Here is a 17,077-nt window from a genome sequence, read left to right on the forward strand (position 1 = left end):
CTATTTGGGAAGCCTGAGGGGAAGAGACCTCTGGGGAGACCTAGACGTAGATGGGAGGATAATCTCAGGCGGGATCTATGGGAGATAGGAGTTGAAGGAGACAGGGTCCGGTGGAGGGCTTTGGTTAGTTCGGTGATGAACCTTGGGTTCCGTAAGCCATCTAATTACTAATTAGTTAGGTGGGTGTCGTATTTTACACAGCCCCCCGGTATTTGCCACCGGAAGGACGCATTGGGTTACCGCCGTAGCCACGCGTCGTCATTTTTATTGCGACAGGAAATACCAAGGTTCATCTCGGATGAGCTCGCGTGGCCATATAAGGTGTAGTGCCTAGCGTAAACCACGATGACGCCTGTCAGAATCGTACCATTCGGGCAATGTGCATAAAAAAGGGTTAAGAGCCCGCCAGTTCTTGTGGAGACGAGATGTAAAAAGACACCTTGTCGCCCAGATGTTCGTAATTCTTATCTTCTGCGAGTAACGTCTGGCCACTGCATTCAACTAATTGGCCGGAACGTGTCTGGTTGTATTTTGAGTTTTACTTGAGTTTAATTAATTTGATTTATGTGCCCTAATTACTTTCCTGGGTTAACTAATCATCGTTTGCTTTATCGTTACTCGTGTTATTAATTATTGTTTTCTTGGACTGTGACTAATTAGTGGGCAAGGCAAACTCTCTTGTCGCCTCCCTTAAAATTCATGTACAGAACAGTAATTATAGTGTAGCTAAGTCGGTTTGCACGTTCTCTGTCCTGAGGACGTGCAACGGCCGAATTGGCCACGGCGACGGAGGTAATTAAGTTCGTCGATTATCGTAGTTACGTACAGACACAAATATTGGTTAAAACATCTCAGATTCAATTCGCAATCGGCCTTTGGTTGACACATTGCACTTGGTGAGTTTCACTGAACTACGTTGGTAACACTTGATTTGCGTTTTCATTTTCACACGTTGGCTGTCGTGCCTGCCCTCCTCCTGCGTTCCTCAGGCCACTTATGCGTGAAATACACGAAGCATTTGCGTCTCCTGCCTTCCTATTAAAATCAGAATTGTTGATAGGAAAGACAAAGAACGGTCTTCGTAGTTGATGATCGTAACATTACAACAAATGTTGAACTGAGCCGTCATCCACTCTCACGCGCATGCGCCACCAACTCACAGCCACGCATGCGCGCGCATACAAATTACAAACCAATTAAAGGTGCAAGGCATGTTTCGGATGAATGTGTAGGTCTCGGACGCAATAATGGAAGGTTATAAATTTTTTATTGGCAACAGATGGCTTTCTAACGACGCACTGTCAATTAAATTACGTATTCTCGTTGCAAATAAGTTTGACGTTTTGTATTCTCGTCATATGATCAGCCAAATCAGGAAATGGCAATGTCGTGTCATCAGTCAGCCTGCAAGTTTGGTTTCAGTGATTGCTTGTTAAAAACACCTTCCAATTTCCCATTTAGATCCGAGATCACGTACGCTGATGGTGGTATATTTATAGTAAGACTAGAGCAGGGCGTTCCTTTCGGAGCGCGTTCTCTAATCTGATATTCTACGTCTTTACGTCGATGTTCTTGTTCAGTCAACCTTCCACGTCTCTCTCCACCCTTGCAAATCTTCGTCTTAAAATCGATCATAATAGTTTTCGTAATCGTAATATATCGAATGAGTATCAGTTTACTTTGTTGAAGTTGTTGGAGTCGGTACTTCAAATACTTGATGACGTCTTCTTTCGCTTTTCTGATGTTTTAAGCCAACTGTCAGTCGATAATCAAGAATGCGGTCTGCTGCTTCTGGAGCAGTGATCATGCGACTGGCTTGATATTTTTTGATTTCTTTGTTGTGAAGCGTTATTTGTTTACTCGGCATTGTTGTGTTTCTATACCAACACAACAATGCAGAGTATAAACAAATATCTGTTGACATTGTTGATTGATGACGTAATTTATTGACGACGACGAAATCACAAATTTTTATAGTAAAATAAAAAAAAGATATTTCAGCTACCACAGACCCATCTTAAGCGTAACTAATTCAGGTTAAATAAGCAAAGTCTTAATCAAACTTATCTCAATTGTAAAGCATGTATGAAGGAAATATTTAGCAGAAAGCCAGTATATAAACTTCCTTTCCGTAAAGACGTATTTACGTCAAATTCTCCGGAACCGTGGTTCCACTATCACTTTCTTTTTTTTTTTTTTTTCTTTTTTTTTTTGGGGGGGGGGTGTCTACTCGGTCGTGACTCTGCGTATGCACTTTCGGTGCCCACAACGAAGCTGAAAGCCAGGGCTGGGGCTCCGACGTGCTGGGAGTGGTGACGAACTCCTGTAATCCAACTACTTAGAGGCTAAGTGTTGAGAAATGACTTGAGGTTGGGAGTTCTGGTGTTTTGTGTCCCACAGCTAAGCTCGGTATCAATATGGACACCCTGGGGGAGCCCGGGGTGGCCAGGTTGTTTAAGGAGGGGTGGATCGGGCCAGAGAGGAAACTTACCCGTATGATGCTGTAATGGGATCGCGCATGAAGACTGGGAGCTGCTTTAGAGCAGACCGGAAGTCACCTGTGATCGGAGTTACCGGCACCTGTACTACGACAACCCCGGCCCTGGGATCTTTTTTTTTTTTGGGGGGGGGGGGAGGATGAGCCATGTCTCATGGCTCGAGTAGCCTATCTGCTCTCTCGAAGTTCTTTGGAGTCGGCGGCTTCGAGACCCAGATGAGACAGCAGGGCAGACAGTCTGTGTGTGTGTGTCCGCCGGGCAGAGAACGACTCAAAGAGGGAGAGCTTGGAGACAGATAGGTCTGATATTTTTTGGGTTGTAACCCCCTACCGGAGCCTGAGCCTTGGGAGTTTGTTCTCCTTTTGAATTTATATATATTTTTATTAAATATCCCTTGTTGTTTAATCGGGGGTTCATTTATTAAGTTTGTTGGCTTAACCGCTATTACCATCCCACAACCGTACCACCTCCCGGCCTGGGATAATTTGGTCCAGTCACGAGAGACAGTAGGGCTGAATTGCCACCTCACAGATTTTGCAATTATGGAGAAGAATGTTCATTCCAAATTAAAACAAATATATTCTGCAGAGAACTTGTGAGACCTACTGATGTTTTAATACTCCAATTTATATGATGAACTATCATTATTTATAAATTAACAATCATTCCATTTATTTAACTATTTCCATGCATAATTTATCAAATTTAACTTTAAATTCACATAATCTCTATGTATGCTTTTTAACCTATGAAAAAGCATTTTTTAAATATATATCATAATAGAAAATTTCAAAGCCTAACTCCACTAATCAAACATAAAAATGAAAACTAAAAACTAAAAGGTAGATTTCCTGTTCCACATTCTAACAAATATGAAATCTGAATATTCTTCAAACATGGCCACTCTCCAGCAATAAAACTTGGTTTCTGGAGACCACAGCCGAAAATTGGAAGAAATCTGTACAATATTTATGACAATGGAAATAAAACAATTATATCAATTATTTATTTTAATCCGTCTGATCACAATATAATTTTATTTAAAATTTATTATAATTAAGATAATAAAATATCATTCATATTCCTTATCGATTGATCGATTTACATTTCGGAACAAACAAACAAACAAAACAATTACTTCTTTAAAACAGGGAAGGAAAACCCTGACAGAAAACCAAGGGTTGAAGGGGCTGCATAGGAATAGAGAAACCAATCCTTCTAAGGGAAAGAACCCGGAATAAAAACTTCTGGAGGACTATGGGGGTTGGACATCGGGCTAAGAACCCAATTCTGGAAGAAGCTGACACACTGAAAGGGCCGTAGTGGTAAAGAAGAAGAAGAAGGACATGTAATGAATATCGAAACTTTCATTAGGTTTGTACGTCTTCCTCCTCTGTGTGTGTGTGTGCGTGTGCGCGCGCGCTTGGGTGTGTGTGTGGCGTGTGGGGCGTCTGGGGCGTGGTGTGGGGGTGGTGTCTTGTCGTGTGGTGTGGTGTGGTGTGGTGTGGTGTGGTGTGGTGTGCAGTCGTGTAGTGTCGTGTCGTGTGGTGTGCTGACGTGTCGCGTGGTGTGTCGTCTCGTGTGGCGTCGTCTCGTGTGGCGTCGTCTCGTGTGGCGTCGTCTCGTGTGGCGTCCTCTCGTGTGGCGTCGTGTCGTGTGGCGTCGTGTCGTGTGGCGTAGTCTCGTGTGGCGTCGTCTCGTGTCGTGTGGTGTCGGCCCACACCACAGTACACCACACGACACGACAGCACACGACGACACGACACGACGCGACACGACTGCAGAACACACCACACAACACACCAAACCACACGATACAACACGACAGGACACCAGGCCCCACACGCCCCACGCCCCACGCCACATACACACACCCAAACGCTCGCGCGCGCACGCAGACACACACAAAGGAAGAATACATACAAACAAAATGAAAGTTTCGAATTTCTTCATTACATGTGCGCTTCTGCTCCAACCTCTTCTTCTCTAGCACTACGGCCCTTTCAGTGTGTGAGCTTCTTCCAGAATTGGGTTGGTAGTCCGATGTGCACCCCCCCACCGTCCTCCATAAGTTTTTATTCCGGGTTCTTTCCCTTAGAAGGACTGGTTTCTCTATCCCTATGCAGCCCCTTCTACCCTTGGTTTTCTGTCAGGGTTTTCCTTCCCTTAGCCTTTGGGGATTCCTCCCCTACCCACAAGGCAGTGGGGGCACTGAGCTCATGTGGTATTTGATGGGTGTAGCCTGCCACCAGCTACACTCCCACGCTCTCCGGTCTTGCCGCCTCGGTCCGGGACTGCCCCTTATTCGCAGCTAACCCTCATATCACTATCCGCCACCTGTCGCCCGCCCAGTACCTGAGGCTCGCCCTGGATTACGACTGAAATAAACAAACACGACGTTACGGATACGGATCCTACACATCTCCGTTACACTTTTTCGCCGAATGACCCTTCCGTGTAGACGTATTTACGTCAAAATCATTGCTTTATATTATGGAACTCTTAAGGTTCATTGTCGTGTTCAGATCATCCACCTACCTAAAGTCAATTGAATCTGTTAAATTTTGTGCGGTACATGTCTCAACCATATCATACTCCTTGAATTAATCACTCTAAAATGTTAAATTGAATCATAAGTATGAAGTTCCCCATTGAGTAAGAAACTAAACTAACCCCCCCCCCCAAAGGGGTGGTTAGTTTTGTGTCTTATCCAAGTTTTTTAACCCTTGAATGCGCAGTATGACTTGAATGAGTATTATTATCAGTATCAGATTACCTTGTTGGTGTCAGTACGTCTTCTCTCACTTTTCTCCATTTCTTAAATAGTTTTCTGTCGCTGTTCGGAGACGATGTGCTGCTTGTAGAGCAGTGATCATGCGACTGGCTTCGTATTTGTTTATTTATTACGTTATTTGTTTACTCGGCATTGTTGTGTTTCTATACCAACACAACAATGCAGAGTATAAACAAATATCTGTTGACATTGTTTGAAGACGTCACCTTCTGTCACCGGTATCTAAAAGACAGACACAATTGAAAATATATAAATCACTTTATATTACTGTTAATTAAATTAAGCAATGAAGCTATAACACACCCATCACAGTTTCTAGAGTTCACCTCAGTGAACAATACAAAACACATACGAATGTGTTCAAGGTCTAAAATTTGGGTTTGTATTTTTCTGTGTTCATTGTACACGATTTTCAGATTCCGTAATACTACAGATTCAGAAATATAAGATATGAAATGTTGACAGATGAACCACGGTTCCGGAGAATCTGACGTAAATACGTCTCTATAATGTAATGTAATGTAATAATTCTTATATAAGATAAGTACCTGTGATATTCTAAAACGTTTTTACCAGCACAAAATTATCTATTTTACGACGCACTTATTCTACAGCCGATTCACAGCTCAGCGCTTTCCGCAATAACGAAAGCGGATTGTTGACGGCAGTAATGTAACACAACAATGCCGAGTAAAGAGATCACGTAACAATTAGTTTCTTAGATAACATAACTTCATTGTTATATTACCTGGGAAACGTCAAACTTCATTGATATGTTACCTGGGAAACGTCAAACTTCATTGATATGTTACCTGGGAAACGTCATCTGTTTATCAACAAATAAACAATGGTTACCTACATAGTTACCTTACATTACATTACATTACATTACATTCATCTACCACAGACCCATCTTAAGCGTAACTAATTCAATTTAAATAAGCAATGTCTTAATCAAACTTTACTCGATTGTAAAGCAGGTGTGACGTATTTACGTCAAATTATTCGGAGCCATGGTTCCACTGACAACTTTTTACATGCAAAACAAATTAATTAGAATAATGGCCGGTGTCAAAAGCAGGGTATCTTGTAGAAAATTATTTCGTAAATTTAATATACTTCCACTTGGAAGTGAATTTATACTCTGCTGTCTATCATGTGTGGTGGAAAACTTAGATAAATTTAAAATAAATACAGATGTACATAATTTAAATACAAGATGGAAACATGATCTCTATGTGCCAAATCCTAACCTTACTAAATATCAAAAAGGAGTCTACCATACAGGTATCAAGTTATTTAATAATCTTCCACCAACAGTTAAAAGTCTTAGTTATTATATAAAGGTATTCAAGCCTGCATTGAAATATTACCTCTTCACTCACTCTTACTATTCCGTAGATGCTTTCATCTCTGCTGAAATTTTTTAAGCTTTATGTATATCTATAATCTATACGTAAAGCAAGTTTTGCATTTCTTTTTAAAATTTAAAATTCTGAGGTTTTTGTATATTAATTTGTTAAAATCTTGAGTAAAAAACTAAACTAACCCCCCCCCCCCAAAGGGATGGTTAATTTTGTGTCTTACTCAAGTCTTTTAACCCCTTCCTTTCATTGTATTTATCGCCTAAATATAATTTAAACACAGAGGCGTCAGTTTTCGTAAGCAGAATGACTTGAATGAGTATTCTTATCAGTATCAGATTACCTTGTTGGTGTTAGTACGTCTTCTCTCACTTTTCTTCATTTCTTAAATAGTTTTCTGTCGCTGTTCGGAGACGATGTGCTGCTTGTAGAGCAGTGATCATGCGACTGGCTTGGTATTTGTTTATTTATTACGTTATTTGTTTACTCGGCATTGTTGTGTTTCTATACCAACACAACAATGCAGAGTATAAACAAATATCTGTTGCCATTGTTTGAAGACGTCACCTTCTGTCACCGGGATCTAAAAGACACACAATTGAAAATATATAAATCACTTTTATATTACTGTTAATTAAATTAAGCAATGAAGCTATAACACACCCATCACAGTTTCTAGAGTTCACCTCAGTGAACAATACAAAACACATACGGATGTGTTCAAGGTCGTATTTTTCTGTGTTCATTGTACACGTTTTTCAGATTCTGTAATACTATAGATTCAGAAATATAAGATATGAGATGTTGACAGAGGAACTACGGTTCCGGAGAATCTGACGTAAATACGTCTCTATAATGTAATGTAATGTAATAATTCTTACATAAGATAAGTACCTGTGATATTCTAAAACGTTTTTACCAGCACAAAATTATCTATTCTACGACGCACTTATTCTACAGCCGATTCACAGCTGTTCTTTCCGCAATAACGAAAGCGGATTGTTGACGGCAGTAATGTAACACAACAATGCCGAGTAAACAGATCACGTAGCAATTAGTTTCTTAGGTAACATAACCATTGTTATGTTACCTGGGAAACGTCAAACTTCATTGATATGTTACCTGGGAAACGTCAAACTTCATTGATATGTTACCTGGAAAACGTCAAACTTCATTGATATGTTACCTGGGAAACGTCATCTGTTTATCAACAAATAAACAACAATGGTTACCTACATAGTTACCTTACATTACATTCTTCTACCACAGACCCATCTTAAGCGTAACTAATTCAAGTTAAATAAGCAATGTCTTAATCAAACTTTACTCGATTGTAAAGCAAGTGTGACGTATTTACGTCAAATTATCCGGAACCATGGTTCCACTGACAACTTTTTACATGCAAAACAAATTAATTAGAATAATGGCCGGTGTCAAAAGCATTGTATCTTGTAGAAAATTATTTCGTAAATTTAATATACTTCCACTTGCAAGTGAATTTATACTCTGCTGTCTATCATGTGTGGTGGAAAACTTAGATAAATTTAAAAGAAATACAGATGTACATAATTTAAATACAAGATGGAAACGTGATCTCTATGTGCCAAATCCTAACCTTACTAAATATCAAAAAGGAGTCTACTATACAGGTATCAAGTTGTTTAATAATCTTCCAACAGTTAAAAGTCTAAGTTATTATATAAAGGTATAAGCCTGCATTGAAATATTACCTCTTCACTCACTCTTACTATTCCGTAGATGCTTTCATCTCTGCTGAACATTTTTAAGCTTTATGTATAGCTATAATCTATACGTAAAGCAAGTTTTGCATTTCTTTTTAAAATTTAGAATTCTGAGGTTTTTGTATATTAATTTGTTAAAATCTTGAGTAAGAAACTAAACTAACCCCCCCCCCTTCGGAGGGTTTTTTTTGTGTCTTACTCAAGTCTTTTAACCCCTTCCTTTCATTGTATTTATCGCCTAAATATAATTTAAACACAGAGGCGTCAGTTTTCGTAAGCAGTTTGACTTGAATGAGTATTATTATCAGTATCAGATTACCTTCTCTCACTTTTCTCCATTTCTTAAATAGTTTTCTGTCGCTGTTCGGAGTCGATGTGCTGCTTGTAGAGCAGTGATAATGCGACTGGCTTGGTATTTTTTGATTTCTTTGTTGTGAAGCGTTATTTGTTTACTCGGCATTGTTGTGTTTCTATACCAACACAACAATGCAGAGTATAAACAAATATCTGTTGACATTGTTGATTGATGACGACGAAATCACAAATTTTTATAGTAAAAATAAAAAAAAGATATTTCAGCTACCACAGACCCATCTTAAGCGTAACTAATTCAGGTTAAATAAGCAAAGTCTTAATCAAACTTATCTCAATTGTACAGCATGTATGAAGGGAATATTTAGAATAAAGCCAATATATAAACTTCCTTTCCGTAAAGACGTATTTACGTCAAAATCTCCGGAACCGTGGTTCCACTATCACTTTCATTTTTTTTTTTTGGTGGGGGGGGGGGGTGTCTACTCGGTCGTGACTCTGCGTATGCACTTTCGGTGCCCACAACGAAGCTGAAAGCCAGGGCTGGGGCTCCGACGTGCTGGGAGTGGTGACGAACTCCTGTAATCCAACTACTTAGAGGCTAAGTGTTGAGAAATGACTTGAGGTTGGGAGTTCTGGTGTTCTGTGTCCCACAGCTAAGCTCGGTATCAATATGGACACCCTGGGGGGAGCCCGGGGTGGCCAGGTTGTTTAAGGAGGGGTGGATCGGGCCAGAGAGGAAACTCACCCGTATGATGCTGTAATGGGATCGCGCATGAAGACTGGGAGCTGCTTTAGAGCAGACCGGAAGTCACCTGTGATCGGAGCTACCGGCATCTGTACTACGACAACCCCGGCCCTGGGATCTTTTTTTTTTTTTGGGGGGGGGGGAGGATGAGCCATGTCTCATGGCTCGAGTAGCCTATCTGCTCTCTCGAAGTTCTTTGGAGTCGGCGGCTTCGAGACCCAGATGAGACAGCAGGGCAGACAGTCTGTGTGTGTGTGTGTCCGCCGGGCAGAGAACGACTCAGCTTGGAGACAGATAGGTCTGATATTTTTTGGGTTGTAACCCCCTACCGGAGCCTGAGCCTTGGGAGTTTGTTCTCCTTTTGAATTTATATATATTTTTATTAAATATCCCTTGTTGTTTAATCGGGGGTTCATTTATTAAGTTTTTTGGCTTAACCGCTATTACCATCCCACAACCGTACCACCTCCCGGCCTGGGATAATTTGGTCCAGTCACGAGAGCCAGTAGGGCTGAATTGCCACCTCACAGATTTTGCAATTATGGAGAAGAATGTTCATTCCAAATTAAAACAAATATATTCTGCAGAGAACTTGTGAGACCTACTGATGTTTTAATACTCCAATTTATATGATGAACTATCATTATTTATAAATTAACAATCATTCCATTTATTTAACTATTTCCATGCATAATTTATCAAATTTAACTTTAAATTCACATAATCTGTATGTATGCTTTTTAACCTATGAAAAAGCATTTTTTAAATATATATCATAATAGAAAATTTCAAAGCCTAACTCCACTAATCAAACATAAAAATGAAAACTAAAAACTAAAAGGTAGATTTCCTGTTCCACATTCTAATAAATATGAAATCTGAATATTCTTCAAACATGGCCACTCTCCAGCAATAAAACTTGGTTTCTGGAGACCACAGCCCAAAATTGGAAGAAATCTGTACAATATTTATGACAATGGAAATAAAACAATTATATCAATTATTTATTTTAATCCGTCTGATCACAATATAATTTTATTTAAAATTTATTATAATTAAGATAATAAAATATCATTCATATTCCTTATCGATTGATCGATTTACATTTCGGAACAAACAAACAAACAAAACAATTACTTCTTTAAAACAGGGAAGGAAAACCCTGACAGAAAACCAAGGGTTGAAGGGGCTGCATAGGAAAAGAGAAACCAATCCTTCTAAGGGAAAGAACCCGGAATAAAAACTTCTGGAGGACTATGGGGGTTGGACATCGGGCTAAGAACCCAATTCTGGAAGAAGCTGACACACTGAAAGGGCCGTAGTGGTAAAGAAGAAGAAGAAGGACATGTAATGAATATCGAAACTTTCATTAGGTTTGTACGTCTTCCTCCTCTGTGTGTGTGTGTGCGTGTGCGCGCGCGCTTGGGTGTGTGTGTGGCGTGTGGGGCGTCTGGGGCGTGGTGTGGGGGTGGTGTCTTGTCGTGTGGTGTGGTGTGGTGTGGTGTGGTGTGGTGTGGTGTGCAGTCGTGTAGTGTCGTGTCGTGTGGTGTGCTGACGTGTCGCGTGGTGTGTCGTCTCGTGTGGCGTCGTCTCGTGTGGCGTCGTCTCGTGTGGCGTCGTCTCGTGTGGCGTCCTCTCGTGTGGCGTCGTGTCGTGTGGCGTCGTGTCGTGTGGCGTAGTCTCGTGTGGCGTCGTCTCGTGTCGTGTGGTGTCGGCCCACACCACAGTACACCACACGACACGACAGCACACGACGACACGACACGACGCGACACGACTGCAGAACACACCACACAACACACCAAACCACACGATACAACACGACAGGACACCAGGCCCCACACGCCCCACGCCCCACGCCACATACACACACCCAAACGCTCGCGCGCGCACGCAGACACACACAAAGGAAGAATACATACAAACAAAATGAAAGTTTCGAATTTCTTCATTACATGTGCGCTTCTGCTCCAACCTCTTCTTCTCTAGCACTACGGCCCTTTCAGTGTGTGAGCTTCTTCCAGAATTGGGTTGGTAGTCCGATGTGCACCCCCCCCACCGTCCTCCATAAGTTTTTATTCCGGGTTCTTTCCCTTAGAAGGACTGGTTTCTCTATCCCTATGCAGCCCCTTCTACCCTTGGTTTTCTGTCAGGGTTTTCCTTCCCTTAGCCTTTGGGGATTCCTCCCCTACCCACAAGGCAGTGGGGGCACTGAGCTCATGTGGTATTTGATGGGTGTAGCCTGCCACCAGCTACACTCCCACGCTCTCCGGTCTTGCCGCCTCGGTCCGGGACTGCCCCTTATTCGCAGCTAACCCTCATATCACTATCCGCCACCTGTCGCCCGCCCAGTACCTGAGGCTCGCCCTGGATTACGACTGAAATAAACAAACACGACGTTACGGATACGGATCCTACACATCTCCGTTACACTTTTTCGCCGAATGACCCTTCCGTGTAGACGTATTTACGTCAAAATCATTGCTTTATATTATGGAACTCTTAAGGTTCATTGTCGTGTTCAGATCATCCACCTACCTAAAGTCAATTGAATCTGTTAAATTTTGTGCGGTACATGTCTCAACCATCTCATACTCCTTGAATTAATCACTCTAAAATGTTAAATTCAATCATAAGTATGAAGTTCCCCATTGAGTAAGAAACTAAACTAACCCCCCCCCAAAGGGGTGGTTAGTTTTGTGTCTTATCCAAGTGTTTTAACCCTTGAATGCGCAGTATGACTTGAATGAGTATTCTTATCAGTATCAGATTACCTTGTTGGTGTTAGTACGTCTTCTCTCACTTTTCTTCATTTCTTAAATAGTTTTCTGTCGCTGTTCGGAGACGATGTGCTGCTTGTAGAGCAGTGATCATGCGACTGGCTTGGTATTTGTTTATTTATTACGTTATTTGTTTACTCGGCATTGTTGTGTTTCTATACCAACACAACAATGCAGAGTATAAACAAATATCTGTTGCCATTGTTTGAAGACGTCACCTTCTGTCACCAGGATATAAAAGACACACAATTGAAAATATATAAATCACTTTTATATTACTGTTAATTAAATTAAGCAATGAAGCTATAACACACCCATCACAGTTTCTAGAGTTCACCTCAGTGAACAATACAAAACACATACGGATGTGTTCAAGGTCGTATTTTTCTGTGTTCATTGTACACGTTTTTCAGATTCTGTAATACTACAGATTCAGAAATATAAGATATGAAATGTTGACAGAGGAACTACGGTTCCGGAGAATCTGACGTAAATACGTCTCTATAATGTAATGTAATGTAATAATTCTTACATAAGATAAGTACCTGTGATATTCTAAAACGTTTTTACCAGCACAAAATTATCTATTCTACGACGCACTTATTCTACAGCCGATTCACAGCTCAGTTCTTTCCGCAATAACGAAAGCGGATTGTTGACGGCAGTAATGTAACACAACAATGCCGAGTAAACAGATCACGTAGCAATTAGTTTCTTAGGTAACATAACCATTGTTATGTTACCTGGGAAACGTCAAACTTCATTGATATGTTACCTGGGAAACGTCAAACTTCATTGATATGTTACCTGGAAAACGTCAAACTTCATTGATATGTTACCTGGGAAACGTCATCTGTTTATCAACAAATAAACAACAATGGTTACCTACATAGTTACCTTACATTACATTACATTACATTCATCTACCACAGACCCATCTTAAGCGTAACTAATTCAAGTTAAATAAGCAATGTCTTAATCAAACTTTACTCGATTGTAAAGCAAGTGTGACGTATTTACGTCAAATTATCCGGAACCATGGTTCCACTGACAACTTTTTACATGCAAAACAAATTAATTAGAATAATGGCCGGTGTCAAAAGCATTGTATCTTGTAGAAAATTATTTCGTAAATTTAATATACTTCCACTTGCAAGTGAATTTATACTCTGCTGTCTATCATGTGTGGTGGAAAACTTAGATAAATTTAAAAGAAATACAGATGTACATAATTTAAATACAAGATGGAAACGTGATCTCTATGTGCCAAATCCTAACCTTACTAAATATCAAAAAGGAGTCTACTATACAGGTATCAAGTTGTTTAATAATCTTCCAACAGTTAAAAGTCTAAGTTATTATATAAAGGTATAAGCCTGCATTGAAATATTACCTCTTCACTCACTCTTACTATTCCGTAGATGCTTTCATCTCTGCTGAACATTTTTAAGCTTTATGTATAGCTATAATCTATACGTAAAGCAAGTTTTGCATTTCTTTTTAAAATTTAGAATTCTGAGGTTTTTGTATATTAATTTGTTAAAATCTTGAGTAAGAAACTAAACTAACCCCCCCCCCCCCTTCGGAGGGTTTTTTTTGTGTCTTACTCAAGTCTTTTAACCCCTTCCTTTCATTGTATTTATCGCCTAAATATAATTTAAACACAGAGGCGTCAGTTTTCGTAAGCAGTTTGACTTGAATGAGTATTATTATCAGTATCAGATTACCTTCTCTCACTTTTCTCCATTTCTTAAATAGTTTTCTGTCGCTGTTCGGAGACGATGTGCTGCTTGTAGAGCAGTGATAATGCGACTGGCTTGGTATTTTTTGATTTCTTTGTTGTGAAGCGTTATTTGTTTACTCGGCATTGTTGTGTTTCTATACCAACACAACAATGCAGAGTATAAACAAATATCTGTTGACATTGTTTGAAGACGTCATTTCCTGAAGGCAACGAAAATCACAAATTTTTATAGTAGAAGTCTAGAGCAGGGCGCTCCTTCCGGAGCGCGTTCTCTAATCTGATATTCTACGTCTTTACGTCGCTGTTCTTGTTCAGTCAACTTTCTACGTCCATCCCCACCCTTGCAAATCTTCGTCTTAAAATCGATCATAATAGTTTTCGTAATCGTAATATATCGAATGAGGATCAGTTTACCTTGTGAAGTTGTTGGAGTTGGTACTTCAAATACTTGATGACGTCTTCTTTCGCTTTTCTGATGTTTTAAGCCAACTGTCAGTCGATAATCAAGATTGCGGTCTGCTGCTTCTGGAGCAGTGATAATGCGACTGGCTTGATATTTTTTGATTTCTTTGTTGTGAAGCGTTATTTGTTTACTCGGCATTGTTGTGTTTCTATACCAACACAACAATGCAGAGTATAAACAAATATCTGTTGACATTGTTGATTGATGACGACGAAATCACAAATTTTTATAGTAAAAATAAAAAAAAGATATTTCAGCTACCACAGACCCATCTTAAGCGTAACTAATTCAGGTTAAATAAGCAAAGTCTTAATCAAACTTATCTAAATTTTACAGCATGTATGAAGGGAATATTTAGAATAAAGCCAATATATAAACTTCCTTTCCGTAAAGACGTATTTACGTCAAATTCTCCGGAACCGTGGTTCCACTATCACTTTCATTTTTTTTTTTTTGGTGGGGGTGGGGTGTCTACTCGGTCGTGACTCTGCGTATGCACTTTCGGTGCCCACGACGAAGCTGAAAGCCAGGGCTGGGGCTCCGACGTGCTGGGAGTGGTGACGAACTCCTGTAATCCAACTACTTAGAGGCTAAGTGTTGAGAAATGACTTGAGGTTGGGAGTTCTGGTGTTCTGTGTCCCACAGCTAAGCTCGGTATCAATATGGACACCCTGGGGGGAGCCCGGGGTGGCCAGGTTGTTTAAGGAGGGGTGGATCGGGCCAGAGAGGAAACTCACCCGTATGATGCTGTAATGGGATCGCGCATGAAGACTGGGAGCTGCTTTAGAGCAGACCGGAAGTCACCTGTGATCGGAGCTACCGGCACCTGTAATACGACAACCCCGGCCCTGGGATCTTTTTTTTTTTTTTGGGGGGGGGGGAGGATGAGCCATGTCTCATGGCTCGAGTAGCCTATCTGCTCTCTCGAAGTTCTTTGGAGTCGGCGGCTTCGAGACCCAGATGAGACAGCAGGGCAGACAGTCTGTGTGTGTGTGTGTCCGCCGGGCAGAGAACGACTCAGCTTGGAGACAGATAGGTCTGATATTTTTTGGGTTGTAACCCCCTACCGGAGCCTGAGCCTTGGGAGTTTGTTCTCCTTTTGAATTTATATATATTTTTATTAAATATCCCTTGTTGTTTAATCGGGGGTTCATTTATTAAGTTTTTTGGCTTAACCGCTATTACCATCCCACAACCGTACCACCTCCCGGCCTGGGATAATTTGGTCCAGTCACGAGAGCCAGTAGGGCTGAATTGCCACCTCACAGATTTTGCAATTATGGAGAAGAATGTTCATTCCAAATTAAAACAAATATATTCTGCAGAGAACTTGTGAGACCTACTGATGTTTTAATACTCCAATTTATATGATGAACTATCATTATTTATAAATTAACAATCATTCCATTTATTTAACTATTTCCATGCATAATTTATCAAATTTAACTTTAAATTCACATAATCTGTATGTATGCTTTTTAACCTATGAAAAAGCATTTTTTAAATATATATCATAATAGAAAATTTCAAAGCCTAACTCCACTAATCAAACATAAAAATGAAAACTAAAAACTAAAAGGTAGATTTCCTGTTCCACATTCTAATAAATATGAAATCTGAATATTCTTCAAACATGGCCACTCTCCAGCAATAAAACTTGGTTTCTGGAGACCACAGCCCAAAATTGGAAGAAATCTGTACAATATTTATGACAATGGAAATAAAACAATTATATCAATTATTTATTTTAATCCGTCTGATCACAATATAATTTTATTTAAAATTTATTATAATTAAGATAATAAAATATCATTCATATTCCTTATCGATTGATCGATTTACATTTCGGAACAAACAAACAAACAAAACAATTACTTCTTTAAAACAGGGAAGGAAAACCCTGACAGAAAACCAAGGGTTGAAGGGGCTGCATAGGAAAAGAGAAACCAATCCTTCTAAGGGAAAGAACCCGGAATAAAAACTTCTGGAGGACTATGGGGGTTGGACATCGGGCTAAGAACCCAATTCTGGAAGAAGCTGACACACTGAAAGGGCCGTAGTGGTAAAGAAGAAGAAGAAGGACATGTAATGAATATCGAAACTTTCATTAGGTTTGTACGTCTTCCTCCTCTGTGTGTGTGTGTGCGTGTGCGCGCGCGCTTGGGTGTGTGTGTGGCGTGTGGGGCGTCTGGGGCGTGGTGTGGGGGTGGTGTCTTGTCGTGTGGTGTGGTGTGGTGTGGTGTGGTGTGCAGTCGTGTGGTGTCGTGTCGTGTGGTGTGCTGACGTGTCGCGTGGTGTGTCGTCTCGTGTGGCGTCGTCTCGTGTGGCGTCGTCTCGTGTGGCGTCGTCTCGTGTGGCGTCGTCTCGTGTGGCGTCGTCTCGTGTGGCGTCCTCTCGTGTGGCGTCGTGTCGTGTGGCGTCCTGTCGTGTGGCGTCGTGTCGTGTGGCGTCGTCTCGTGTGGCGTCGTCTCGTGTGGCGTCGTCTCGTGTCGTGTGGTGTCGGCCCACACCACAGTACACCACACGACACGACAGCACACGACGACACGACACGACGCGACACGACTGCAGAACACACCACACAACACACCAAACCACACGATACAACACGACAGGACACCAGGCCCCACAC

General features: G+C 40.8%; 3 pseudogenes; all 3 read left to right on the forward strand.

Annotated features, from left to right (window-relative positions):
• Window positions 1–2,302: 2,302 nt before the first annotated feature.
• On the forward strand, window positions 2,303–2,584 carry LOC147871796 (signal recognition particle RNA; annotated as a pseudogene).
• Window positions 2,585–9,268: 6,684 nt separating this feature from the next.
• LOC147871797 (signal recognition particle RNA) lies at window positions 9,269–9,529 on the forward strand (annotated as a pseudogene).
• A 5,463-nt stretch (window positions 9,530–14,992) lies between these two features.
• LOC147871798 (signal recognition particle RNA) lies at window positions 14,993–15,253 on the forward strand (annotated as a pseudogene).
• Window positions 15,254–17,077: the final 1,824 nt, after the last annotated feature.

This window comes from Zootermopsis nevadensis, unplaced genomic scaffold (assembly GCF_977971745.1).
Source record: "Zootermopsis nevadensis isolate Lab colony 2312 unplaced genomic scaffold, Znev_1.0 Znev_ptg000038l, whole genome shotgun sequence".
NCBI classification, from domain to species: Eukaryota; Metazoa; Arthropoda; class Insecta; order Blattodea; family Termopsidae; genus Zootermopsis; species Zootermopsis nevadensis.